The following is a 7,597-nucleotide window of genomic DNA, read 5'->3' on the forward strand; positions in this document are numbered from 1 at the left end:
AGACTCAATACTACCTCACTTGTTTGGGTTGTTCCTGAAGGTTTCTGTGGTGCTGTAAGGTAAGCTTTGGTTTGTTTCCCTTGCTTTCGGAAATATAGTAATTACTTATCTTCTTTTACGTTGATTACTTGTTTGTCTTTCATAAACACTGCCAAAACTCCTTTGAACTTTCTTAGCCATCAACTGATTTGGCTATGGTAGACTAGCCATTCACTGGTAATCATATCCCCAATATGTTAGTGTATATATGTATATGAGTATGGATTGACTCCTCGTGTAATGGATGATGTTATGCTAGATTCTGCTAGCATTTCTTAATTAAAATCTGCTACTACTTTCTTTCAACAACAACAAAAAAATGTTCACATGATGAGAAATACATATGTTGTCTCTAAGAGTAAATAAAAAAGAATAAAAAGTGAATAAAAAGGACTTTAAAGTAAACCTATTAGCTCATGTGGTAGAGCACTATGCGGACACATAGAGGTTAGCTCATGTGGTAGAGCACTATGTGGACGCATAGAGGTGTAGGTTCGATTCCTACATAGGTTATCTTAAAAAGTAATTACAAAACACTCTAAAGTTATTCAAAATACCTCAAACGTAAATCAAAATCTCTCAAAAGTAAGAAGAAAATCCAAAAATATATTAATATATGTCAAAAGTAAATCATAATTCTCTAAAGTAAATAAATAATGCTAAAAAGTAAACCAAGGTATCATTGAAGTAAATCAAATTAGCTCTTAAGTATATGAATAATAAATATCTTGAAATGAGAAATGACTATGGGAACATTATTATAGCACAAAAACTCCGAGTCATTGACTTTCATATCCTTACAAGGCGAGTCAAATTATTAAAAGAAACAAATATATTGAGTTCAATATGACATAGAAGTTTTCAAATTAAAAGTAAATAAAACTATATCAAAAGTTAACAAAAAAAAATAAAATATAATAAACCATTAGGAATTCTAATCTTGAGATTACACACATAAACCTACGTGGGATTCGAACCCACATCTTTTTGTGCACTTGCACAATGCTCTACCTATTGAGCTAGTAGGCTATTATAGAGTAAGAATATTTCGTTAACACAATTAATAGTTTTTATTTTTTTTATAAAACAAAAGTAAATATAATATACTCAAAAGTAAATAAGAAAAGCTTAATCATAAAAAAATGCATCTGCTAACAACCGTATTCATAGACATAGACATAGTACCTGCATATTCATAGACATAGTACCAATTCCATCCTAAAAGCAAACCCCCTACAATCTAATGAGATTTAAACGGTTGATCTTGTTTAGTACATTAATCTCTTTGCTGACATCTCCATCCATCTTTTTGATTACCACCTGATTGCCATTTACAATTCCCTTATACATTGATCCCTTAATCCAATGATTAGTACTACAATTTGCTGTCGCTGCCTGCAGGTCCTTGAAACTGTATACTATTAGGGAAACTATTTTCCCTTATACACAGATCCCTTGATCCAATGATCAGTACGTATGTAGACTGCACTCTTGTTCATAGCAGCATCCCGTTTCGCTCAACTCTAAGAACTTCCGAGCAAAGAACCTACAAATATGGCACTATCAATTCAAAAATAAATAGAAATAAGTCAAAAGTAAATAAAAATATCTTATAAACAGTACCAAAACAGCACCAAAACAACTATGCAAAACTAGTAACCATTTGGGCAGACAACTAGGCTAATCACAGTATTTCAATTATTTGTAATGCTAAGCGCACCTAAGCTAGCAACCTAGTATAACATTCATTCCATTAACTCTATGCATTTGCTAAATCAGGGGCAGCTGGGTATGTTCAGGTGAGTACAGGGGAGAGATTGGTTTTATCTCGTGAGAAATGGGTGCACCCGGTTGATGGGCGGGTGAGAGTGAACACAGATGCTGCAGTTATGGAGGGGATTGGCGTGGGGATGGGGGTTTGTATTCGGGATTTGGAGGGGAAGCTGCTTGCTGTGGCAGATCTACTGTTGAATCTGTGAAGCTCGCTGAGGCTCTGGCAGCAAGGATGGGAGTGAGGCTTGCTAAGAGGCTTGGATTTATGATATTTATATGAATGAAATTGGACTGAGTTATATGATTTGATTTGATTTAATGACGAGAAATATGAGACCAAGTGTTTACTCAAAAGAATAACACGGTGACAATCACTGTGGTTTGCTGCAGTCCAGACAAGATCATAAACAAGCTTTGCTGCAAAGCTGACAAATCCATTAAGAGCATCGAGATCAAGCCTCCATCCAAGCCTGCCCCTCCCTCAACTGCCCAACCTGACAAACCTAAGCCTGCTCTTGCTCCAGCTCCTGCTCCAGCATGCGAGCCTCATAAATCCAAGTCCGCTCCTGCTCCAGCACCTATGCTTGAAACCCTAAGCCATCTATTTCAGACATGTTAATAGCATAACAACTCTATATCCTACTCTAAAAGATGATCCTACATAAAAATACAAAAGATGAATAAGGTAATTTCTACATCAATTATCTCTAAAGTAAAAGTAATAAATTAAATCTATCTAAAGTAAAATGAAAAAGATTTTAAAGTAAACCTATTAGCTCAAGTGGTAGAGCACTATGCGGATGCATAGAGGTGTAGGTTTGATTCCTTCATAGATTACCTCTAAAAGTAAATACAAAACATTCTAAAGTTATTCAAGACACCTCAAAAGTATATCAAAATAACTAAAAAGTAAATCAAATTAGCTCTAAGATACACATACGATTAATTGGGTTTGGAGGGCCTTGACTATCATTAAATCGAAAAACTTCAAAAATGTTGTCATATTTTTTAAAGATTGGCTAAGAACCCAACTTCAACTCTATTTCTACCTTTAAACATATCTAAAGTAATCAAAAGTAGAGCAAATTATGTCTAAAATAAATAAAATTAGCTTTTAAAAATCAAAATTAAAACAGTATATGGCAACAATATGAATCGACTCTTCCAAAGTACCATTACATAGTATTTCATAGTAAGAAAGAGTAAGAAAAACTTGTTACACATGACCTCTTACATCGTACTTTCAAGTCATTCTCTTATATATCTCAAAAGTAGATACAAAATAGTAAAAAGTAATTCAAAATATTCTAAAAGTAAATAAAAAAATCTCAAAAGTAGGGTAAATACAAAATAATTTCATCTAATGAATAAACCTACGTGGAATTCAAACCCACATCTTTTGTGCAATTGCACAATGATGTACCTTTGAGCTAGTAGGCTAGTGTGCATTAAAAATTCAAAGTACAGAAAAATAGCTCAAAAGTAAATGAAAAAACTCAAATGTAGAGACCAAAAAAACCTATAAAGTATATGTGCAATCATAGGGGATTTTGGGTCATTAGAGGAACTACTTTTCCATCACTGTCAAAAGTGAGACAACAAAAGGAATTGAACTAGTATATTACACATTTGTAGTAAATCAATATTACTTAAAAGTAAATAAAAAAATATTTAAAGTAAATAGATCAATCTGTAAATAGCTACAACATTAAAGGAATATGCAGTATAGCTGTATAGGCATAGTATTGTCAAGTAGAAGCTGGTCACTACAGGTTAGTCTCAGTCCAAAAATATGTGGAGTACAACTCTACTTCTTTAAATCGAATTAAGGATGTCATAGAAATAGAGGTTATCTAATAAATTAAATATAGTACATTAATACTCATATGACAATAGTGGGTTATTTAACACATATGACTGCACTTACTTTCATCTTGGCTACTTGAGACAACCGCTGAGAAACTAGGCAGATGAGCTCACATTGGGTAGCGGCAGATTCACCTCAGCTGGCTCTAAATGTGAAACATGGTCAACTGAGATCCTTTCCGCTTCTACTATCTTCAAGAAAATCAAAAAGCAATTTAGTCAAGCAACAAAAACCATGCACAATATAATGAGGTATGCTCACAAGTTGAGTCAAAGTAACCTCATATGCTCCCTTTTTTTTAATTACTGCCAACAACACCACCAGGCAACAAAATAATGAGCTCTCAATGCTTCCTCCAACTATATATCTCAACAGAAACAAACAATTGCTAACATCTAAGTTGAAATAAGTATATTACATAATCTAACACTTCGTATATATCAATTGATTTCACATATTCTCTAACAAATAATTGATAATTTTGTAATTTCAACCACTGTAATAGCAAAAACCCAAACATATCAAAATCCCTAATACATAGTATATCAATTGAAACCACAATATATCAGTTGACACTTAATATAATTTAACTCAATTGCATTATAAACTCTAAGTTGTAAGCCTGTGATTATATTCAACAACTTCCAATAAATCACCAATCATAAAATCCAAACTTAAGCACCCAATCCAACCACAATCACCCAAAAACTATCCACAATTATCGAATTCACCATCAAACTATCCCCTGAAAAACCATTTATAAATGCATATCAATCAATATAAAAAAACGAAGTACAAATTTGCACCTTTCACAAAATCAACAACTAAAATCATTGTAGAAAAGAATTAACATCTTAATAAGAATTTCAAAATCAAAAACTTAATTCTTGAATATCAATAGAAAAAACCCCAAAATCAATTCAACTCTAAACACAAAATAAATTAACAACACTAAATCGAACAATTCTAGCAAAAATCAGATTAATTTCTATGATTTCAACCGAAAACCTAGTTACAGAAAACCGACGATTAATTTAAATTCAATTCTCTACCTTAGACTTGAAAATCGAAAGAAAGATCAACAAGAATCGCAACAAAATCTCACCAAAAATAACCAAATAGCAAAATGCTCAAACTAAAAATAACAAAAAAAACCCTAATTTAAGACTCGAAATCATACAAAATCACACAATTATACAACAATTGAATTAAGCACAAGAACATCACAATCAAAAAACTTACTTGTTTCGTATCAATTTGCAATGAAAAAAAAACGAAGAAGAACAGCAAATCCAACGACGATAAGAATGCAGAAAATTCAAAGGATGAGATAGATAGAACTAGAGAGAATTCAGAGGAAGAGAGAGAAAATGAAATGAGAGAGAGAAAGTAAAAATGGAAATCAAATCAATTGAATCTAGTCATTCAAAGTGAAAATTTACAATTTTGCCCTTAATGAGGCGGGTGAAGTGTAGACAGTCAGATCTAACGCAATAGACGGCTCGGATTAGTTCTCAGTTCGCATTATTGGAGGTAGTTCGCATATGATCCTACTTCCATATATATATATGAGGTGATCGTTTGCGGGCTTGGACGGGAAACGGGCCGGGCCTATACTTTATTTTTTGTCCAACGGGCTTATTGTAGCTAACCCGAGCCATTTTATGCGAGCTTGATAAATTGTCCAAGCCCGCTCTATTAACGGGCCGGGCTTGCCCGCGGGCTCACGGGCCTAAAATAATTGTTTTACATATATCTAACACTAATTTTATTTTTTTTTTAATAATTTACATATGTTAATATTATTTCGATTTAATTATCTTAAAAATTCTTGATCACTAATGATACTAGAAAAAAACATATTTAACTTGTGACATTTGTTAGTGAAAAAAAAGGAAAGAATGAACTTATTTAATACAAGTATAATGATTAAATATAAAATTGAAATAAATAGTTGTAGCTAATAATAGGTTAGAGTCCAATATAGTCTCTTTGTATTTATTTTTCTCAAATATACTACATAATCAACTAACTAAAAAATCATTAAACTATTACTTTTTGAAGTAAACGGGCCGGGCGGGCTAGCCCACGGTACATATTCTCTTGTCCGTGTCCGCCCATTTATATTAACGGGTCGGGCCTAGCCTGCCTAAATTTTCAATTTTTTTCAAAACGGTTGACCAAGCCCGCTTATTTTGCGGGCCGAGTTGGGCGGATTTAGCGCGTCCATGAACAACTCTAATAGTGTGTACTAGTGTGTACTAGTGTGTACTATTCTGACGTTGACTGTGATTTTCAGGCATTGACCATTTCTTTTTCTTATGTGCACCAAATTAATTTGCTATTTACACTCTCCTTCTCTCTTATTTCCCTCTTATCCATCCCAACAAAACTCGGCAACACTACCGGCGATAAACCCACTACAATCACCACCATAAACCACTCTATGATCCTAAAACTCCTCCTAATCTTCGTTGCCATAACATCCACTGGAAAACCTTGCCTTGGTTGTGAACCCAATACTGCGATTTTTTTGAAGTCGAATTTCACCTGGTCGAGCTTTCAGTTGCCGATTGTGTTGTTCTTCCAGTAGAAAGCTAAGGGTAATTAAAATTAAAAATGGAAAGAAACCCATCTCCACCCATATCCACCAACACTAACTACCATCCTTCCTCAATTCTCAACCAATCTCCACCAATTGCATCTCACAGGAGCACCATCTCTATATCTTGGATCTGATTTTTTTAGGGTGGGGATGGATTTTCAAGTAGGTGGGGTGGATTTTCAAGGGCTGGGCAGTCAATTGGTAATGGTTGTAGGCTTTTTGGCTGGTAGCCTGGTAGGGATGAACTTATGGTATTATGAGTGGATAATCGGGATGTCAATTGGACTTTTAAGTGGGTGGTGTGGATTTTTGGGGGTGTGGGTGGTGCACTGATGCATAAGAGTGAATGAACTGCTCATTCACTTATAAATGGATTTTTTTGTTGAATTCGTTGTTAAATTGGCGGTGAGTTGGCGAAGTAGTGGTGGACCTTGGTGGTTAGGAAGGTTTGATTAATCGGAAATTAATTACAATTTTTTGCTCCGGCATGAGTTTCAATTTTTTGGTGAGGTTCAGCCAATTAGGGGTAAATAACAAAAATAATGAAGTCAATACCTGAAAATCGTAGTTAATGCTGGAATAGTTCATACAGGTTTCATCTTACAAAAAACTGCATATTGGAAGTTTTTGTTTGCCAAAAACGCTTTAAAAGGTTTTTTCCGCAAAATGGTGTTTTTAAAAGATTTATTTGACAAATTTTCCACATATATATATATATACACACTCTTTAATATTTATGTAAATATTATATATCTAAAAATATTCATCTTAAAATCTTATCAACAAAAAAATCATAACTTGATAAAAATAAAGTTGTATAGGGTAGTTCTTGTTGAACTATCTCCCGCTCTCTGCCCTTCTAGGGATGGCGCACCTCGAGTACCATTTTGAGCCCGTTGAGTCGGCTCCAGGCTCCCGGCTACCAGCCCGACCAGGGTGAGTCAGCTCCAGGCTCCCGGCTGCCAGCCTGACAGAGTAAGTCGGCCATAGGCTGACCACTGAAATTAGGGTTATCATACACTATAAATACCCCCACATATGCCACATAAAAGGGGGTTGATGAATCTCTCTCTTTCTCTCTCTCTTTAAGCATATTAAGCTCTATACTCTCCCAAAAGACAAACACTTACTTAGCCATCGGAGGGGGTTCCTTGAAACCACCCCCGAGGGCTTTACGTTCTCTCTCTTGTAGGTCCTCCAATGGTGCTGACGGAGTTTCCCGAGGTTCAACCCAAGGTCCTAGCAGGCAGCCCGAGACCCCAGCAAGCAACCCGAGACTCCAACAGTGCAGTTAGTGGTTCGAATATTCTCAT

General features: G+C 34.8%; 1 long non-coding RNA gene across 2 annotated transcripts; it reads right to left on the reverse strand.

Annotated features, from left to right (window-relative positions):
* Positions 1-682: 682 nt before the first annotated feature.
* LOC110737422 lies at positions 683-5,434 on the reverse strand. 2 transcript variants are annotated; one of them, XR_002514392.1, is made up of 4 exons: positions 4,922-5,434; positions 3,740-3,870; positions 2,161-2,413; positions 683-1,585 (listed from the first exon to the last, which is right to left on the reverse strand). It is a non-coding gene; the product is annotated as an uncharacterized LOC110737422 (long non-coding RNA). The 2 variants fall into 2 exon arrangements; XR_002514391.1 differs by lacking the exon at positions 2,161-2,413 and having other exon boundaries at positions 684-1,585.
* Positions 5,435-7,597: the final 2,163 nt, after the last annotated feature.

Source organism: Chenopodium quinoa, unplaced genomic scaffold, assembly GCF_001683475.1.
Source record: "Chenopodium quinoa cultivar QQ74 unplaced genomic scaffold, ASM168347v1, whole genome shotgun sequence".
NCBI lineage: Eukaryota > Viridiplantae > Streptophyta > Magnoliopsida > Caryophyllales > Amaranthaceae > Chenopodium > Chenopodium quinoa.